The 19,017-nt window shown below is 47.1% G+C and overlaps 1 protein-coding gene across 4 annotated transcripts in view; it reads right to left on the minus strand.

The window, feature by feature from the left end:
• KLF12 (KLF transcription factor 12) overlaps positions 1 to 11,719 on the minus strand; it is a 243,502-nt gene extending 231,783 nt beyond the window's left edge. Inside the window, exon 1 of one of the 4 annotated variants that reach the window (XM_083501312.1) lies at positions 11,239 to 11,719. The gene's annotated coding sequence lies outside the window, so the exon portion shown is untranslated. Of the gene's footprint in view, positions 1 to 10,978 lie in introns of all 4 variants that reach the window. The other 3 variants (XM_083501311.1, XM_083501309.1, XM_083501313.1) reach the window with 3 other exon arrangements.
• Positions 11,720 to 19,017: the final 7,298 nt, after the last annotated feature.

Raw genomic sequence — 19,017 nt, forward strand, 5'->3', positions numbered from 1 at the left:
CAAAATATGAGAAATTGAAGCCTGGCCCACCTCAAGGAGTGATAAAAGGCACTGCTACTTAGAAAACAGTCACAAATCAGAATGAAATAGTAATGGCCACCAAAATAGATGCTGGAGGCCACAGCTGTCCACCTGCCTATGTAGTTGTAGGTACTCAGTAAATGTGCCACTCTTGGTCCCAGGTCATTCCTGATAGCGCTCAATGCTATATGTTCTGGAAGCACCATGTGTGTCAAGCTGCGCCTCCATCTGGGAAATCCCATGAATACGTGAGAAATTTTGTTTACAAGAAGTTGGGCTCCATTTGCTACTACGCCAGCCCAAGTCATCGCAATGACAGAGATTGATAAATGGAGTTAGTACTTATGTGTGGTGCTTTCTGGGCTAGACGTGGCTGGGACAGCTGCATTTTCAATCCAACTGCAGTTCTGTCCTACCAGCACTGAATTTATCCCCATCGGTATAACCCTTTCCATTCTAGATACAAGTTCCTAGCTGTCGTGAACATCTGAGAAGGCTTAGGAGCACCCAAGCATATTTGGTGACAATTCACAACCAACAGAGGTATAGAAGAGGGCTTTCAGTGGTTAGTGGGTAGGGAACCCTTCTCTTCCCTCTTTCTTGATTTCATTCCTACGGCTATAGGCACTGCTGCTTCCCAATCCATCTAACCCATCTCTCCATAGGAACACAGGAAGCTGTCTTATCAGACCACCGATCTATCTGCATGCAAAGCACTAAGCTATGGCCTTTCCCATGAACTTCTCTCCATCTATATACACATTACTACCATGGTCTTATTTGCCCCAAAATTAAACTCCCAACGTTGAAACATGAATGTTATATAAAATAATCTAACGTAGCTCAAAATAAGCAAATGTACTTTAGAAACTGGGTTTGCTTAGAATCTTTTTTTCTTTTTTTTCTTTTTTGTCTGTGGTATATGGACACAAAGGCCCAGTGTTGCCATACATCTCCTGCACACTTGCATCTTGAGATGAGCAAGAAATATAGTTTTGGAGGCAACAGAATATAAGTCAACAATGGGCTGAAGAGGAAATGGGACAAAGAAGCGTTTAAACTGGTCAGAAATGGGAGGAGGATCAGGCCAAGAGTTCTGCCCAAGCCTGCCGGGTCACCCAGCTTCCATCATTTCCTTCCCCACAGATAATTTCCTAGCCAAGGCTTATAGGTTAAGCAACAGCTGCAGCGTTTGTGGCTACCCTCCTTTCCCCTCCCCACACTAAGAAATACAGCGTACCACTTTCAGGAACCACATGCTATTAACTGAAACAACAACTTCTGCCAAGACTTCAACAGAGCTGTGTTAGTGATGTTAAGTAAAACAATCACTTTGGCGCTATGATTGCTCAAATACCACTCCTGCCTGATCTCTACTCCCAGAAGCCCCCTTTTAAAGCCACGAGAAACTTCTCTGTGCTTTTATAACAAATAAACAAAATTTCATCCATGGCACTCAAGTGCAAAATGCTTTTAACCAACTAGAACACAAGACTTACCGTATTTTTTGCACCATAACACTCACTTTTTTCCTCCTAGAAAGTAAGGGGAAATGTCTGTGCGTGTTATGGAGCGAATGCCTGCCGGTGGCGGGTGGGATCTGCTGCAGTCGTGAGCAGAGGATCCATGGTTCCCCTTCCTTCCCTCTTCCGTGGTTACAAAGCATGGATTCACATGGATCCTCAGGATTTTTGCATTGGGCTACTCCAAACTCACTGTCAGATCACATGTCTGTGGCCACAGCATGAACCACAAAAATCATATATCCACTATTTCGTTTAGAATATTGTTTTCCTTGTTTTCCTCCTCTAAAAACTACGTGCGTGTTATGGTCTGGTGCGTGTTATAGAGCGAAAAATACGGTATATTAAAAGTATATTTCCCTACTGGAGAAAAGAAAAGATGAGATTATCTATTACGCACCTACAAGGTTAAACACCAAAAAGCAAATCTTTTGCTGCACAGAAAGTTATCCTTTAAAACCAAGAGTTTTCATGTTGCAGACAACATATATTTTTGTCAGAGTGTAGCCAAAGTCCATAGGTATAGGCAAAGGTACCCCTGGCCATTAGGTCCAGTCGTGGACGATTCTGGGGTTGCGGCGCTCATCTCGCTCTATAGGCCGAGGGAGCTGGCGTTTGTCCTCTTCCGGCTCATGTGGCTGACATGACTAAGCCGCTTCTGGCGAACCAGAGCAGCGCATGGAAATGCAGTTTACCTTCCCACCGGAGCAGTACCTATTTATCTACTTGCACTTTATGCTTTCGAACTGCTAGGTTGGCAGGAGCTGGGACCAAACAACGGGAGCTCACCCCGTTGCGGGGATTAGGGTTCGAACCGCCGACCTTCTGATTGGCAAGTCCTAGGCTCTGTGGTTTAACCCACAGCCCCACCCGCGTCCCTAGCCAAAGTCCATAACAATGGATTAATTCCATTCCTCTATGTCTTTTATACAGTGTTATGTCTCTTCCTTGAAAATTGTTATCTCCTTGCATCTTTTCACAACTCATGAAGGCTGCAGCCGTACAACCATTAGCCAAGAGTTTAGAAAGTCAAGGTTTCCCTGCTCCACCAGTGCTTTTCCAACTCTACCACCACTCCAACCCCAAAACAAGACCTCATTTCCTGGGGTGGGGGGACATTATGTTTTCCCCTTCTACTGGAGAGAAGGTGAAACCATGGGCTTCACCTTGCAAAATGAAGTGGGCAGAGTCCCGCGCAACAGACTTAAAATTAAAAATACAGAACTAAATCTGGCACACTGGCACATACACGGGTCCAACCCACTTCGACAAAAGAGCCCATAACAATAGCTGGAGGTTCCCTTTCCACACAGATGCAGGAGCAAACAGGACTGCCAGCCAGCCAGCATTTCACCAATAATAATAATAATAATAATAATAATAATAATAATAAATTTTATTTATATCCCGCCCTCCCCAGCCGAAGCCGGGCTCAGGGCGGCTAACAACCAATAAAACAGTACAAAAGTACAGCACAAACAACACTCTAAAATCATTCATTATAAAATTAATTCAAATCAAGCCACTGGCAACCATTGGGCCAGAGCTCCGCGAAGATTGCCGAAGGAGGGAGTCAGGCTGTGCCCTGGCCAAAGGCCTGGTGGAACAGCTCTGTCTTGCAGGCCCTGCGGTAAGATGTCAAGTCCCGCAGGGCCCTGGTCTCTTGTGACAGAGTGTTCCACCAGATCGGAGCCACAGCCGAAAAAGCCCTGGCTCTAGTTGAGGCCAGCCTAACTTCTCTGTGGCCTGGGACTTTCAAGATGTTTTTATTTGAAGACCGTAAGTTTCTCTGTGGGACATACCAGGAGAGGCGGTCCCGTAGGTACGAGGGTCCTAGGCCGTATAGGGCTTTAAAGGTTAAAACCAGCACCTTAAACCTGACCCTGTACTCCACCGGGAGCCAGTGCAGCTGGTATAACACCGGGTGAATGTGGTCTCGCAGCGAAGACCCCATAAGGAGTCTTGCTGCGGCATTCTGCACCTGCTGGAGTTTCTGGGTCAGCCCCACGTAGAGCGAGTTACAATAATCCAGTCTGGAGGTGACCGTCGCGTGGATCACAGTGGCTAGGTCAGGGCAAGAGAGGTAAGGAGCCAACTGCTTAGCTTGGCGGAGATGGGAAAATGCCGCCTTTGTTATAACTGCAATCTGCGCCTCCATGGAAAGGGAGGTGTCGAAGATTACACCCAAACTCTTAACGGACGGTGCTGGCACTAAATAAAGCATTCTAACAGGCAACCAATTCTGACAACAGAAAAGTCAGTACAATTCAGGATTCTGCCAGATTTCACCTGGCTCCACCTACACCTCATCAGATTGTGCCCTGTATCCTTTCTAACCTGATGCATACACCTCCAGGCTCCAAAAGCCCTTTTTTTGCGTCAGAATTTTTGAGATGAGGTGGTGAAGGATCTAGTGTTTGAGTTTGAGAAAACAAAGCTCGCAACGAAAAAAGGAAAGCCGCCACTACTTGGGAGGCTGCCCCCATTTATAGCTACGATGGGAAATCCAACACGACCAAACTTGCCGCAAACTTCTCTGCCTTTGTTGCAATGAACCTTCCCCCAAAAAAGGGAGGAAGGAAGCACTTGGCAAGCACTTAATAACTGCAAACAAGCATCCCTATGGCCTTTTCACTGCTCAGAGAACATTAAAAGGCGAATTACACACACTAATCAGAATCCTCCTCCAGTAACTGCTAGGGGGCCGAGGTGTAAGAAAAAGACCTCCAAGATACCAGTGGCAACAGGCTTTCAGTAGCTTTAGGAGGGGACTATCTTGGACTATTTTCCATAAAGAGATACGAAATCTGAAGATGCTGCAGCTGGTTTTTATTGATTAAAACACAGCCCAACACAAATAGAAGAAGACGCCTTCACCCTGGTTTGGTTCCCCTTTATCACATACACAGCCCAACAAGACAACAAGAAGAATCCCCCAAGACCATACGAATCAATCTGGCTAACCTGATTCAAAAATACAGTCATACCTTGTTTTGTGACCGGGATCCGTTCTGGAGCCCCAGCTGCTAGCTGAAACGGATGCAGGTCAAAGCGCCGTGTCTGCGCATGTGCACGGAGTGGTTTGTGCTTCTGTGCATGTGCGATTTAGCGCTTCTGCGCATGTGCGAGTGGCAAACCCGGAAGTAACCCATTCCGGTACTTCCAGGTTTGCTGCGGACGTTCACCGGAATGGATGCTAGACAAGGCGAACATTCGCGGAGGTATTACTGTAAACACTCACACACCACTCACAAACGAAAACAATTCTCACTACAGTCAACCAAAGACAACCAGCCTAAGCCACATCCAACCTCCCTCACCCACCAAGGAAATACAACAAGTGAATAGTAAGACAACCCATACAAGTACGCTAACACAACCCCTCTCACACACAAAGTAGAATAATAGTAGCATAACCACACAACCCCAGCCCACTTACCACTCCCCTTCTTTTTCTTCCTAATTGTTCCAAGCAAGAATTTATACATTGATCACTAATAATGAAACATATGTTGTAGATGTTTTTCCACATTTATTATGCTATTTTTGTGATATACAAATGAAAATATTGGTCTACTCCTTTGTATAATATTATTCTTGTTTCTAAAACCCAATTAAAAAACAACAGTCCAACACTTCTTTTAGGCCCTCATGAAGGGCTGTAAAAGGAGCACGACGTCACAAAAAGTCAACCATTTGAAACCAAGTAAACAATTTTTATATAATTTATGTATATGTTTATATATACTTACTCAAGAGTTATTTGATTGGTTTTTAACTGTTTAAAATTTATGTGAGATGTTGTTCATTTTATAGCTCCTGATAATGGCCTAAAACAACTAGAGGCCAAAATGTGTTTGGCCTTTCTTTTTGTTTACTAATAAATCCACATTTTTAACTAATAAATTCCAGCTTGAGATTTTATCTCTCTTTTTGGATTGCTTTGAATGCTTACCTTTGGTGTTTTGTTTTGTTTTGTTTTGTATCTGTCCAAACAAGTTTGCCACTCCTAAAATTTGACCCAGGCCAGTCTTGAATATGGAAGCATTTAATCCCACAATGCATCAGTCCTGCGCCATCTTGTTTTCAAATAACCATGGCAAATGGGCTTCCAATGTTTGTGTGGGGGGCAGAGATAGGGATGGGGAACCCTGGTTTAAGGAGCCATAGCTTATATATCTGAGTTTCTAACACTGGAATGGTGGCCTCCATGCATGAGATTCCTCCGCCATGGGCAATTGGGTCAGAGAGGCAGAGATCCACTCCACTTGTTCTCTCCCAATACAGTGCTAAGCTAAAACTAGCTTGGTGCATATCCACTTTCCTGAACTCCCAAAGAGAGTAAGACGTATTCTAGGCACACAGGGCTGGGAAGTTTTGCAAAATGGAAAAGAGAATTTGAAGGACCTTTCCTTGCCCCCTGACCCCACACAAATAGATATGTAGGGGAAAATGGGCCAGTGTTTCCTGTGGACCTATCCTAAAGGCTCCCTTAGAGAAGAGTCATAGCTGAAGCACTGCATTCCCTTGAACAAAAGGCAGCCTTCTCCAGAAGCAGGAACGATGCGCAGCTGTGCCAGCCTCAGAGCTTGTGCGGAAAGCAAACATGCCTAGCTGGCAACCACAGGTTCAGTGCAGACCAGGACAAACAGCACAGACCCACTGCAAACTCCTAGCTGAAAGCTTTCAGTCCCAGCAGGTTTTGATGCACTACAAAATGATGCAGCGTGTCCCCTGTACAACACACACACACACACACACACACACACACACACACACCCCTTTTGAGACTTAGCATTCTGTGGGTCTAGTCTTCCTGTCTCAGAAATCACTAAGAAAAGGTGTGGGTCTTCCTCTCTCAACCTAAGGCAATGCCATCGGAGTAAACAAAGACCATGCATCATATAAGAATGCCCCAGAATAACTTCTTCCTCCCGATCTTTTTGGTGCAACAGGAGGATGGGATCTCTCCACACTAACAAGTGCATATTTTAAGAGGGGGGTTCAGAAAGCCCTTTATCTCCTCTGCATAGGGGACCATGATAAAAGCAGCCTTTGAATGTAATATCCTTCCCTCTTAACAAAATTAAAGGAAAAGCTTGTTATGGGGAGTTAAGCTGTTCTGCTTATATTAGCGGCCTATCATTAAAAAAAAAAATCAGCAGAGAAGCCTGAATATATCACTTTATATGCTTGGCCTCAACCCTCAACCCACCCTCCCTTTGCATGTCTGGCTGGCTGACAAGACTTTCAGATAAATAACAGCAGTACTGTTCACTTTCCAATTTCTGAACTTCTTTTCCAAGCCAACATAGGAGCCCCCACTGGTTAAAGAATTTCTCCTTCCTGCTGCTGTCTTCCCCACCTCCTTCTCAACTCCAGTCCAAAGCCCTCTGCTGCATTCAGAAGGACACTTCCTGCTCTCGGCTTCCACCACCGGTGCCTTCAGACCAGCTGTTTTTCACGCCATCTGCTGCTATTAATGGGAGGGGGACACAGTTCACACCACACCCTGAGATATGTCAGAGTTTGCATTCTATTTCCTGTCCCCCCGCCCCACCAATCCTCTCCAGTCTCTCACACATCATCTTGTGTTTCCTTCAAGCAATACAAATTTTGTTTGGGGCCTTCCTTGCACCGTCACACTTCCTGGACACGGTCTTTGTCCTTCCTTCCTCCGTACTGGGATCTTTTTAATTAATTATTTTCACAGGGGCTTATTTCACCACTTCACCTGGGTGCCTTAGATAGCTTGTTATATACTTTCTGGCTCAGAAAAAGCTAAAACCGCCAACCACATTTTCTTCAAGGCCACTTTTTCATGATCTAGTCTCAAGGTACCGCACTCTCCTTTTGGTAAAATCCCTGCCTTGCCTCCGACCCCACCCACACTTTTGCAAGGTCACTTGCAAGCAAAGATAAAATTGCAATATTTTAAGCAAAAATGAAAACACCACACGGACTGAGTTGTGACGTGGGTTGGAATCTGGCTGCCCATATGAGCTACTGCAGCCGATGTGAGTGCCTGGGAAGACTAGGCAGGTCTGTAAGTTGTGGATGGAGCCATGAAACCACCTTATAGAGAATTGCAACACTGGTCCATCTAGCAGCCTGGTATTCTCTGGCTGGCAGCAGCAGGTCATGGTCCATCCCCACATGCTACTGCCTGAGAGTCTTTCGATACTGAAGTGGAGGCATTTGGCATACGAAAGGGGTGATCTAGCCCTACTGTGAAGCTCCTCCCCACCCTGCCCAGTCCAGAAAGACCCATGAAACCGAGTGCTCACCCTGGAGAGATCCCAATTCACAATCCTTACAGCTGTCCTGGTGCTTGGGAGCAAAGGCGAGGAGGTGGATTAACGATTGCAGGAGTAAGTAAACTGCAGGTTCTTGCTGGGGGGGGGGGGGGGAGAGAGATACCTTTCGCCCAGAGGTCCATAAAAGCCTGCGAAGAGCTGCTTAGAAGGCAGTTTTGCACATTCAGCATTGCATTTCGAAGGAGGATTTTTTAAGAAGAGGACTGCAATTTGGGGAGGGCAAATGCATATGTATGGGAATTACGCAAATATGTGTTCCAAGGCAGCAAGGGAAGAAATCCTAAATATAACATTACACGAGTGGTATAGAAATCCAGAGGGAGTGGCTGGGTTGTGGGGGGGGGGGGGAGGTTTTTCCTGCTTTTGCAATCCCTCATTTGACAAAAATCACTTAACCCCTGCCTGGCACAGGTAAAAGAAGACTGCAACATCTCCCCACCCCCTCATCCTGAGAGTTCTTCTTACACAACCCATCCGAGATATGCAGAGCATGGCCAGAAGTTGTCCCCGCTGCCACCCACTGTTCCTTCCTCAGCGTCACCTTTGATTCCGTAGGAGAAGAAACTCCTGACCCCGACAATGGCATCCGCAGTAGCCCTAGGAAACACCATGCGTGACCTGAGAGCAAATAGGAGTGGCCCAGCCCTCTTCTTCCCCCCACCCACCCACCCGGGAGCAGAAAAGGAAAGTGACATCATTGTGTTTGCGCATGAGGCAGAGGGAAAATAGTGCCGCTCAGAAAGCTAGCTTTCCAGTGCGCTCAAATACGTAGTGAAGGGACAGAAAAAGAGAGGGAGGGAGGGAGAGAGAATACTTGCCTCACTTTGCCAGGTATGGAGAGAGTATGCCGAACACTTCTAACAATGTGCCAGGGCTCCGTTTCCCAACTAGCGATGCACTTCGACAAACATAAGTGTGCTGTGTCATAAGGGAAGGAATTCAGCTTGTATTTACTTTATCTGAACACCCAAGGAAGTATCTGTGCCATCCCATCTCTGAAGCTTTTCAGTGCCATTGCTGACACCAGAGGGGTGTGTGTGTGTGTGTGTGTGTGTGTGTGTGTGTGTGCGCACACACACACACACATATACACACTTCACTGCTCCTGTTTCATTTCAAGGCTGAGGCTGAAGGCTAGGCAGAAAATGGAGCTCACATACCAGGGCCATATAAAGAAGCCTTGTAAGACTGCCATGAATTCCTACCTGCCAAGATACTGGAGCCTGGGTGGGGAGGGGGAGTGAGGACACCATGGAAACCGACATCTCCAGCCCACTCCTCACCACATGACTCTTAAATTGGGCCAATTTGTTTCCCCGGCTGTCAGCCAATCAAAGCAGGATTTTGTGAGCCAAACGACCTAACTCATGGCACAGAACAACAAGGTGTTAGCCTTCAAGCATCTTTTCAGTCTCACATCTTTGTTCTCCAGCAGGCAACTCCATCTTAAGCACTTTCAGAACTAAAGCACAGCAAGGAAAAGGCTGCCAACGCTAAAACTGAACAGTTGCTTTCTGTTTCTCTCTCCCCCAATCTCTCTTTCTCTGTTGCAACATCCTTAAAAAAATAACAGGAGCCTGACAAAAAGGGTTACACCCTGCATTGAAAAGATGACCACTCCTCTTCGCAAAGTGAAGCACCATTCGTCCCACCCATTATGAGACACGCATTTCAGACCAGACCATTTACTTAGCTAACCAACTCTGTCCTCCAGTAAAAAGAGGGAATGGAGCAAGTCTAGGTGGTTTTAAAGCGTGACGTTTGCTTGATTGGCATATGTCTGGCGTAACAGCTTATGCACATGCTTTTGATGTAAATACAAATGCTTCCACGAAGAGCTTGGTAATGCTTATTCAACGGGGGGGGGGGGTGAGAGAGAAGCAAGCAAACAAACAAACATACATACATACAAGCAGGTTTGAAATTAAATAATGCATGCAATACATTGCTTTGAAATAGCTGGAAGAAGAACCTGTACTGAGCACTGGCAATGCCAACTACAGCAAGTTTATCCAGATTATGCATTCTACTGTACTTATATATTTAAGAGACCACCACTGCAAGCTTTGAAATCAGCTGAATTTTCATAACTATTATTAAAGTATGAATCTTGTCCGTAGAGAGGGAAATGTTAAGAGAATGAGAATGCTGCACAAAGCAATAGAAGGCGAGGACGCTTCATCTGCTGTTTTCATTAAGTGTTTGGCTCCCCTCCTTCCACTTTTCACTTTTAAAAAAGTTCATCAGAAGTTCTAAGGACAGCGAGCCAAATAAGAATTGGTTCTTTCTGCATATGAACTTCCAGCAATTACACCAGCTCATGACACCCAGGTCAGTACTCTCACATTTCCACAAGCTTATATTGAGACTAGTAGCACAGTGACCAGGCTGGATCTCAAATATTCATCACTAGTAGTCTAAACGCAAACTTCTCCCTTTGTCAACTCCAGCCAGGGCTACCTTAACGGAAAGGTGGGGGTTGGGGGGGAGTGCCAGTCAGAAACCATCTGTTCCCCCCACCCTAAAAAAAAGAAAAAATCTCCATTGCATGAGCAATATTGTGGCAAGTGACAGTTCCATACCATTATTACCAGAACAATAATGGTTGTAGCACAATTAAGACCGAGAAAGTGTCATCAGAACCTTAACCCTTTGCTGGCCGATCTCTCCCCTCACAGACACCCAGGCAAATAACTGAGTGACAAACTAGTACAGCACAACTCCCAATTCAACCTGCTGTTTTTGTTTCCCTCTCAAACCTCACTCCCCCCCCCCAATATTTGAGCCAACAGTTTTCCCCAATGTCAATTTACACTGCTTAACATGCATTATCTTAAGAGGATTCCCCTTAGCAGGACTGAGAATGTCCCAATAGTATATTTTCCTTGGCTAGGTGAAGAAAGAAACCCCTTTTCCCTTCTTTATTTGCCCTCGTTAAAAACCCACGCCTCCAATAAGAGCCCAAACACTTCTTTAGATTTTTTCTTTAAAAAACAAACAAACAAACCCCAATCCCCCTCCTCAAAGAGAAAACGCAGTGCCTGGACGGGACAGCACAAGGGACCCAGATTATTTTTCTTTAGGTTTGTTTCGAGAAGAAACTAAAGAGGCACAGACCTGAGCAGGAGCTGCAGAGCTGAAGAAATTTTCTCTCCCTTATAAAGGTCCCCCTCTCTTTTTCCTCTGGCTCTCACTCACTTATTCACACACATTCACACACACACACACACAAAATCCGGGTGCCTCATCCACACGCACACACTCCCCGTCTCCCCTCATCAGCTCTATGCAGTTCTCAGGAAATGAATGGGGGGGGGATGGAAAGGGAGGGGAGGGGGGGCCAACACAGAGAACTGTTGTACTTGCAAATGACTTACCCGGATCACATGATGTGCTAAATGTAGGGTGGGCCGGTGGGTGGAGGCTCCCGAAACAAGAGAGGGCACAATGTAGCGCAGCAGCGGAACCTTACCGGGGACGCATCGGATTGCATTGGGGCCCCGGTGAGGGTGGGCCGATGGGAGGGGAGAGAAAGCGGTGGGGGGGGGAGAGAGGAGAGATGCGATGCGGCAGAGGCGGCTTCTCTCCCTCTCTCCTTGCCCTCAAGGTGGGGGTGGGCGGAGGACGAGGAGGAGGAGGAGGAGGGCGGTGGGGCTGGGCGGGGAGGAGGCACCACAAACCCAAACAAAAGCCCCCCCGCCCCACGGCCTGCCTCCCTCCCTTGCTCCACCCAAAAGGTGGCGGGGTGGGGTCGGGTGGGGGAAGAATGCAATGCAAGCGCGGCTTGGAATGCAGGCGACGGCTCCCGCCCCAGAGGAAGGGCTTTACTGCCTGGGGAGGGCAGAGGCCCCCCCCCAACCATCAATGGGCGGAGAGGGAGGAGGAGGAGGGGCGCGTGGGCGGCGGCATCTGCGCCGCGCCAGCCCGGCCCTGGGTCCCCGGTGCCCGGGCAGAGGTGGGAGGGTGCCAGGGAAACGCCCACCCGAGGAGGCTGCGGGGGAAACGCCCGGCTTCTCCGCCCAGCCTCGGCCTCCCGGTTGCATGCGAAGGGCGGCGGCGGAGGAGAGGAGCGCCGGGGGAGCCGGGGGTGGGCGGAGGGGCAGCGCCGAGGAGGGCACTGGGCGGCCGGCTGGCTGGAGCCGCAGGCCGCGAGGGGAGCGGAGGCGCGCGCCTCTCCGGAGAGGGCTCCCCGGGCGCGCTCGGCCCCAAGCAGCCTCCGCCAAGGGGCCAGCGGCCCTTCTCTGCAAGGTATCCGCGGGGAAGGCGCCCGCCACCCTCGCGAGTGGGTCACGCCGCTGTCCTCGGCGTTGGGTGCGAGAAGAGCCGACCTAAGCAAAGGGCTGCGCTGAGGCAAGTGCCTCGGGCGGCAGAATCGCCTGGGACGGTAGACCCCATGTCTACAGTTTGTGCCTCAGGTCCCATACGCTTCAGGCTACATACACCTCAGGTTACAGACTCCGCTAATCCAGGAATAGTGCTTCAGGTTAAGAACTTTGCTTCAGGATGAGAACAGAAATCGTGCTCCGGCGGCGCAGCAGCAGCAGGAGGCTCCATTAGCTAAAGTGGTGCTTCAGGTTAAGAACAGTTTCAGGTTAAGAACAGTTTCAGGTTAAGAACAGACCTCCGGAACGAATTAAGTACTTAACCCGAAGTACCACTGTATTTTCATTCCCTGCCTCGATCTGCCGTCAGCCCATTTTTTTCTGGTGGAAGGGGGGCGCCATTTGGGGGTCCGCCAAAGTGCCTTGGGGGCAGGCCCTGGGTGCGAGTGACTTGCCCTGGGCTCCAGAGTCCTCCTCCAGCCTTCTTAGGTGCGGCCCCTCCATGTGTTACAGACCTGAAGGGCTGCAAAGGGGTAAGGGGGCTTTGCCTCCTGGCAGGGCCGGCCCACCCATGCAGCAAGGTGAGGCAACTGCCTCAAGCAGCAGATTCCAGGGGGCAGCAGTTCCAGTCTCCAAGCAATGCATTCCTTGCTGCCACAATGGCAGCCGCGGTGTGCTGCTTGTCAGCTGGATTGGCCATCCCTTCCGCCCCATGCCGCTTCTGCAGCGGCCTCTTGGCAAAAAGGAGGCATCGCTGGTCTTCTCCTGCCCTTGTTCCCGAGGTTGATATTTATTTCCCTCTTGTTCCTGATGTAGAACTTCATTTGCCCCTTTTTCCCTGGGAGGTGCAATTTTGTGGTTCTCACATGCCAAAATGTCGGTCCAGCCCCAAACTCTGCCCATTCACATCTGCCCCAGGAAGGCCTGTGGGGCCAGCTCTCTCCATGGGGAGACTGCTTGATCCCACAGGAAGTGGGATCCTCTGAAGGCAGGTAATTTACTCTCAGCACTCCGAAAGTTAAGTTCCTTTATTAAACTACCTCTTCACCCACCAAGAAGGAAGCTCCAGAGCATTTACAAGATTACCATTACATAATAAAATATCCATAAAAACAATGCAAAGCTTGTGGGGGCGGGGTGGAGGGTAAGAACGAAAGCGACTAGTATACTTCCATTTTTTTTATGAAAGGAAAGCTAAATATATACATTATACAGAAATATGAGACGTGAAAGAAGAAGAAAATTGTTCTGTAAGTGGTGGTTTAAAAGTTTTGCCGATTGCAGAGTGAGATGATCTGGTAATCGATTCAGCTGGCAAAGCTATCCTAGGACAGCTTGTGCAAGTGGGGAAATGTTTTCAGAAAAATGATCAAGTAACCGACTTTGCTGGATACTAGGCATTCTGCAGTTAAAAAGCAGGCAATAGATGGTGAAATGGTGCCATCTGCAATGTGAATAGGCATACTGGCTGCACCCAGGGCAGAAGGGTGAAGTGTATTTCTGTTTTGTTGGATTGTTGTCTTAATATATTTTAAAATAATGAAGCAATATATTAAGCCTAAAGAGGCAAGGCTGGTGGTTACTAGGAAGAGAGCCTTCTCAGTGGTAGCTCCCTGGTTGTGGAATGCTCTCCCTAGAAAGGCTTGTCTGTAGCCTACATTTGGATCCTTTGGATTTTGTAGTGAAAATCTTTTTTATTCTTCTGGGCCTTTTAATAAAGCCAGTGGAATCAGAGAACTATTTTGTTTCCCCTTTTTTATTGATCTTATGCTGCTTCATGATAGTTTTAAGCTTTTACACTGAGCTTTTGTGCTGGTAGAAGGGTTTTTAATATATTGATTTTTTTGTTTTGTTTGATAGTTTTTAAGTTCACTTTTTAAATTGGTGAACCACCGAAAGGCTTGGTTGATTGGATGGTGTATGAAAGCCAAAAACGAATGAGTATTTTAAATCTACTGAGATGTTTTCTTGTGGTTCTACTGAAATTCAAGCCTTGTGGCCTGGCTGTACTTGGTTTAAAATGGCACATGCGAAAGCAACCCTATTGAAGCTAAGAAGTACTGGGATAGGCTGGTGCCTGGAGAGGCAACTGCACACATGTTGTCCTAAGCTCCCCAGAGCACAGATGGGGCATAACACCAGTTTATACACCAGCTTTAGCCCAGTCTCTGACCTTTGTGTGGCCCACTTTCATTCCTCTAGCATTGCAAAATATGTACAAAGCTGCCTGGCTCCAGAGTGTGGAAAGAATATGATCCCTGGGTGGTCAGGCATTGGCATGCGCCTCCTCCCTTCACAGCCCTTGATGATGATGTGGGGAGTAAATGGGGTGTAGCCAGAGAGCAGCTGCGTTCTGGTCAACTCCAGCTGTTAAGCGATTCCTGAAAATGCAGGCCGCAGCCAGTGCTTTAAACGGAGTTGCACACTGAATTGGTCCCTGACCAAATGCTGGCTGTGTACATGGCACGATGCCACGAATATCGCCTTGCACCCCAGAAACCACTGGAGCTCATCTGAAGGATCCAGCAGCTCTCATAAGAAAAGGACTGTTTGCATTGATTTAGAAAAGACCCACAGACAGTATTCTTGTTTGTTCCAAACAGCAGCCACAGTGGCAAAATCAGAAGCTGGCCAAAATTGAGAAATGAAAGGGTGCATCTATTAAAATATGATTTGGGGGAAGTGTGCTTTTGTTCCTATTGTACAAAATACTGGGAAAGCCCTGTCCCAACCATAGAGGCATATCAGGTAACTGCCTGGAGTTACGGAATTCCAGAGGCGCCAGCTCAGTTATGTAAATCTTTTGGAGACTTGTTGCCTGTGCTTTCGGAGAGAAAGTGATTAGTGGCAGCTTAGCAAACTCTGGGCTGGTTGGTATCCCCTTGTTTTCCAGGAGATGCCATCAGAAGGCCTCCTGAGCTTTGGAGGGCACATAGCTCAGAGGCAGAGCACATGCTTACATTCAGAAGGGCCTGGATCCAACCCCTGACACCTCCACTTTGAAGGAGGCAGAGAGCAGGTGATAACAGAAGACCATGACTGGTCTAGAAGCATAAATAGTAAAGGGAAGCCTCCCTTCGACACCAGTGCATAGACACACTTTTGGCAGAGAAATATGCTGCCCTTAGAGTGGCAGAAAAGCCACCATATTCATGGGGTACTCAGTAAAAAAGACATAAGTGAAAGACATAAACATTTGGTAAAAGAAGTACCCTTGGCATTTGAAGAAACATCACCTTATATCCCTGCTCTTATATAACCAAGGTCTTCAGGGGAGTTGTCCAGGGCTTGGGTGCCCAGGTTGTGTCCACCAGGAGCCATCAGTTTTGTGGGCTCAATTCAGTGGAGCTCCATCCCAGCTGAGATCAGTCTGACCTCCTCCCTGTTGAACTTTCAGTGCTTGCTGTTTCCGCAGGTATTTCAAGCAAGTTTTCCCAATGTAAAGGTTCATTATAATAATAATAATAATTTATTATTTGTACCCTGCCCATCTGGCTGGGTTTCCCCAGCCACTCTGGGCGGCTTCCAACAAAGATGAAAAATACACTAAAATGTCACATATTAAAAACTTCCCTGAACAGGGCTGCCTTCAGATGTCTTCTGAATGTCAGGTAGTTGTTTATCGCTTTGACATCTGATGGGAGGGCGTTCCACAGGGCGGGCACCACTACCGAGAAGGCCCTCTGCCTGGTTCCCTGTAACTTGGCCTCTCGCAGTGAGGGAACCACCAGAAGGCCCTCGGAGCTGGACTTCAGTGTCCGGGCAGAACGATGGGGGAGGAGACGCTCCTTCAGATATACTGGACTGAGGCCGTTTAGGGCTTTAAAGGTCAGCACCAACACTTTGAATTGTGCTCGGAAACGTACTGGAAGCCAATGTAGGTCTTTCAAGACTGGTGTTATATGGTCTCGGCGGCCGCTCCCAGTCACCAGTCTAGCTGCCGCATTCTGGATTAGTTGTAGTTTCCGGGTCACCTTCAAAGGTAGCCCCACGTAGAGCGCATTGCAGTAGTCCAAGCGGGAGATAACCAGAGCATGTACCACTCTGGCGAGACAGTCTGCAGGCAGATAGGGTCTCAGCCTATGTACCAGATGGAGCTGATTTCATTGTATCTTTCGTAACCCTACCGTACGACCCCTTAGAGACTATGGTATTAAGTGGCATGTATACATTGTTGAAATAAATAAATAAAATAAACCAGGGAGGGAGCCAATGAACTCACGCTGATGGGACGTGTCCCCAACATATGGCCTGGAATCAGCATGCAGAAAGCATGGAAAACTTTGCAACAGCCACCCCCTGCTCCCATCCGCCCCTGGGGCCCAGCCAGGAGCCCCCACTACTGCAGATCCCCTGGCAAGCCTACAGAGGTTTGCATCTCAACATCTCAAAAGCAAAAAAGGGTATCTTTTCACGCTGCTTCTTGTAATTCACTTCCATATGGCTGCTTTTGGCACGAGCTTGTTACATCGGCAGCTGTTTGTGTCTCCGGCTTTCAACTCCATTTTTGGCAAGACTAAAGAAAGGGAGGTTAACAAACCAAGGGAAGGGAAAGCAGCAGCGATACAAAAATATACCATGCATGCCTACCCCTCGCAGGATAAAATAGGGCTTAATGCTGAACCGTACAAAGTTCAGGGTGCAACTTCTTACTTACAAAGTAAATACAAAATGTTACGACATCAACAGGAGATCTGTATTTTCACAGGTATTAAATAATCTTAACTACCGCTGCTTTACTTCCAGTGGAACCATTGCAGTATACAGTTGCCTCATTCCCGAGAATCCTGCCCAGAAATCTTGCAGTGTGCCAGAAGTCCTGTGAGGTCTGGCTCAGATCACCCAGCCCCCATAAAGTTATCCTCCAAGAGAGGCAGTCTCAATGTCACTGTTTCCTCTGGGAGCCACAACCTCCCACTCCCAGGCACATTTTCTGATAGGCATTGCTGAAGATCAGAGGCCCCATAGTATCTATCTGCTCTTGATGGCTGGCGCTGTAGATCAGTGATATGTTGCAAGCATGTTGTATCGGGGGCAGAATTCAGCATCCTGAGAATCTCTGTGAGGTTTTTATTTTAAAAAAGTGTTTTTTCTATTCCCTTTGACTATAAAGGTGGGCTTGAAAATGTCCTGACGCGGTGATGGTCCAGTGGCCAATGATATTGGAAGTCTGAAAAATGACACCGGAACAAGTAATATATTGACTAAGATGTTACCTGGAGGAGCTGGGAAGCTTAACCTGGCTGCCATTTTCAGTGGCAGTCCCATGGTCTTCATAAACTGTTACGTAGTCTTGCATCCCAATTTCAAATTGATTCCTAGTATAATGGATGCCAACTTGAATAAAATATTTGGGGGGAGGGCAGGTATGCCGACTCCTACATAATTGATCACATGTCACCGTGTGCACACACAATTTGAATGACAATGCCCATCAACTTTGGAGGGGCCCAGTCCCCTCAGATATTTTTTGTTGGGGGGGGGCGAAAGGAACTAGGAGTTGTCTCCTATGCCAAAAAATAGTTCTTACTGACAGGTTGTTGTCATCCATATTGCTATCACTATCAGACATTATATTTCCTTTGTTAAAGGGAGAGAGACTTGTTAGTGGGTTTTTTTGTTTTTAAGAAGTTTCATTTTGAGAAATGCAAGTACCGTATTTTTTGTTCTATAAGACTCACTTTTTCCCTCCTAAAAAGTAAGGGGAAATGTGTGTGTGTCTTATGGAGTGACTGCAGGCTGCGCAGCTATCCCAGAAGCCAGAACAGCAAGAGGGATCGCTGCGCAGCGATCCCTCTTATTCTTGCTACTGAGATTCAGAATATATTTTTCCTTGTTTTCCCTCCTCCAAAAACTAGGTGCGTCTTATAGAGCAAAAAATACGGTAATCACCAAGCTGGCTGACCTGTCATGATCATGGGAAGTAAATCCTGCTTGAGCGTTTCTCGTGGGCATTTGGGTGGCCATTGTGAAAACTAGATGGGCCATTGACATGATCTAGATAGAAGGCTCTTCTTCTGTTCTTAGTCCTCAATCAACACAATAAGTAGCCTGTAGAGAAAACTAAACATGTGGTGAATTAGAAAGATTCATGTTATTCCAGACTGAGAAAAACGAAATTAAGCTGCTGCTGCTCCTTTCCAGGAAAAGGAGAATCCCTAGAAGATAATTGCGCAACGCAGACATTTGTTCACATAAATTTTTGAGCATCATAGGCTTTAAGTGTGTGGTTAAATAGAAGATCTTCCTTCTGGATCACTACTTAGCAGGCTGTACTACAGACTTCTTATTATTGCATAAATTCAGGTAACAATTGCAGGACATCGGGCAATACAATTTTTGTCCCCTAGATAGTTGCCCTGATATGACATCCCTGTGTGGGAAGAGGCTTCCATGCATGTGGCCAATGCGCAGGATATTTATCTAAAAGATTTATATGTTGCCCTGCCCTTCAACGGAACTTCCAGTGTCGCTTACAAAAGCAAGACAACACACATTAATAAAACACCAGTTGTTAAAGGGGGGGAAGCATGCATTATTTCAATGCTCATTCAGGCCTTAATGAACTGCTTAGATGTACTTCTTGAGGCACATTCTCATCTGGGGTCACTAGATGTTTTGAAAAAGTAGTCTGAACAGTTTGCATCAGATCTCTATTACAGCTGTGAAGGTGGCAACTTCCGGCTCAGTTTTGTCTCCATGCAAACCACAAGGAGCAACCAAGGTTTGATCTTGGCTTATTGCTCAGGTTTTGTTTCAGAGGGAGAAAAACGCAAGCCCCGGTTGTCTACTTGGCTTGTTACCTGGTGGTAGCAGGGGTAAGGAAGGAACCAT

This window comes from Podarcis liolepis, assembly GCF_965112155.1.
Source record: "Podarcis liolepis genome assembly, chromosome: 4".
Lineage (NCBI taxonomy): Eukaryota > Metazoa > Chordata > Lepidosauria > Squamata > Lacertidae > Podarcis > Podarcis liolepis.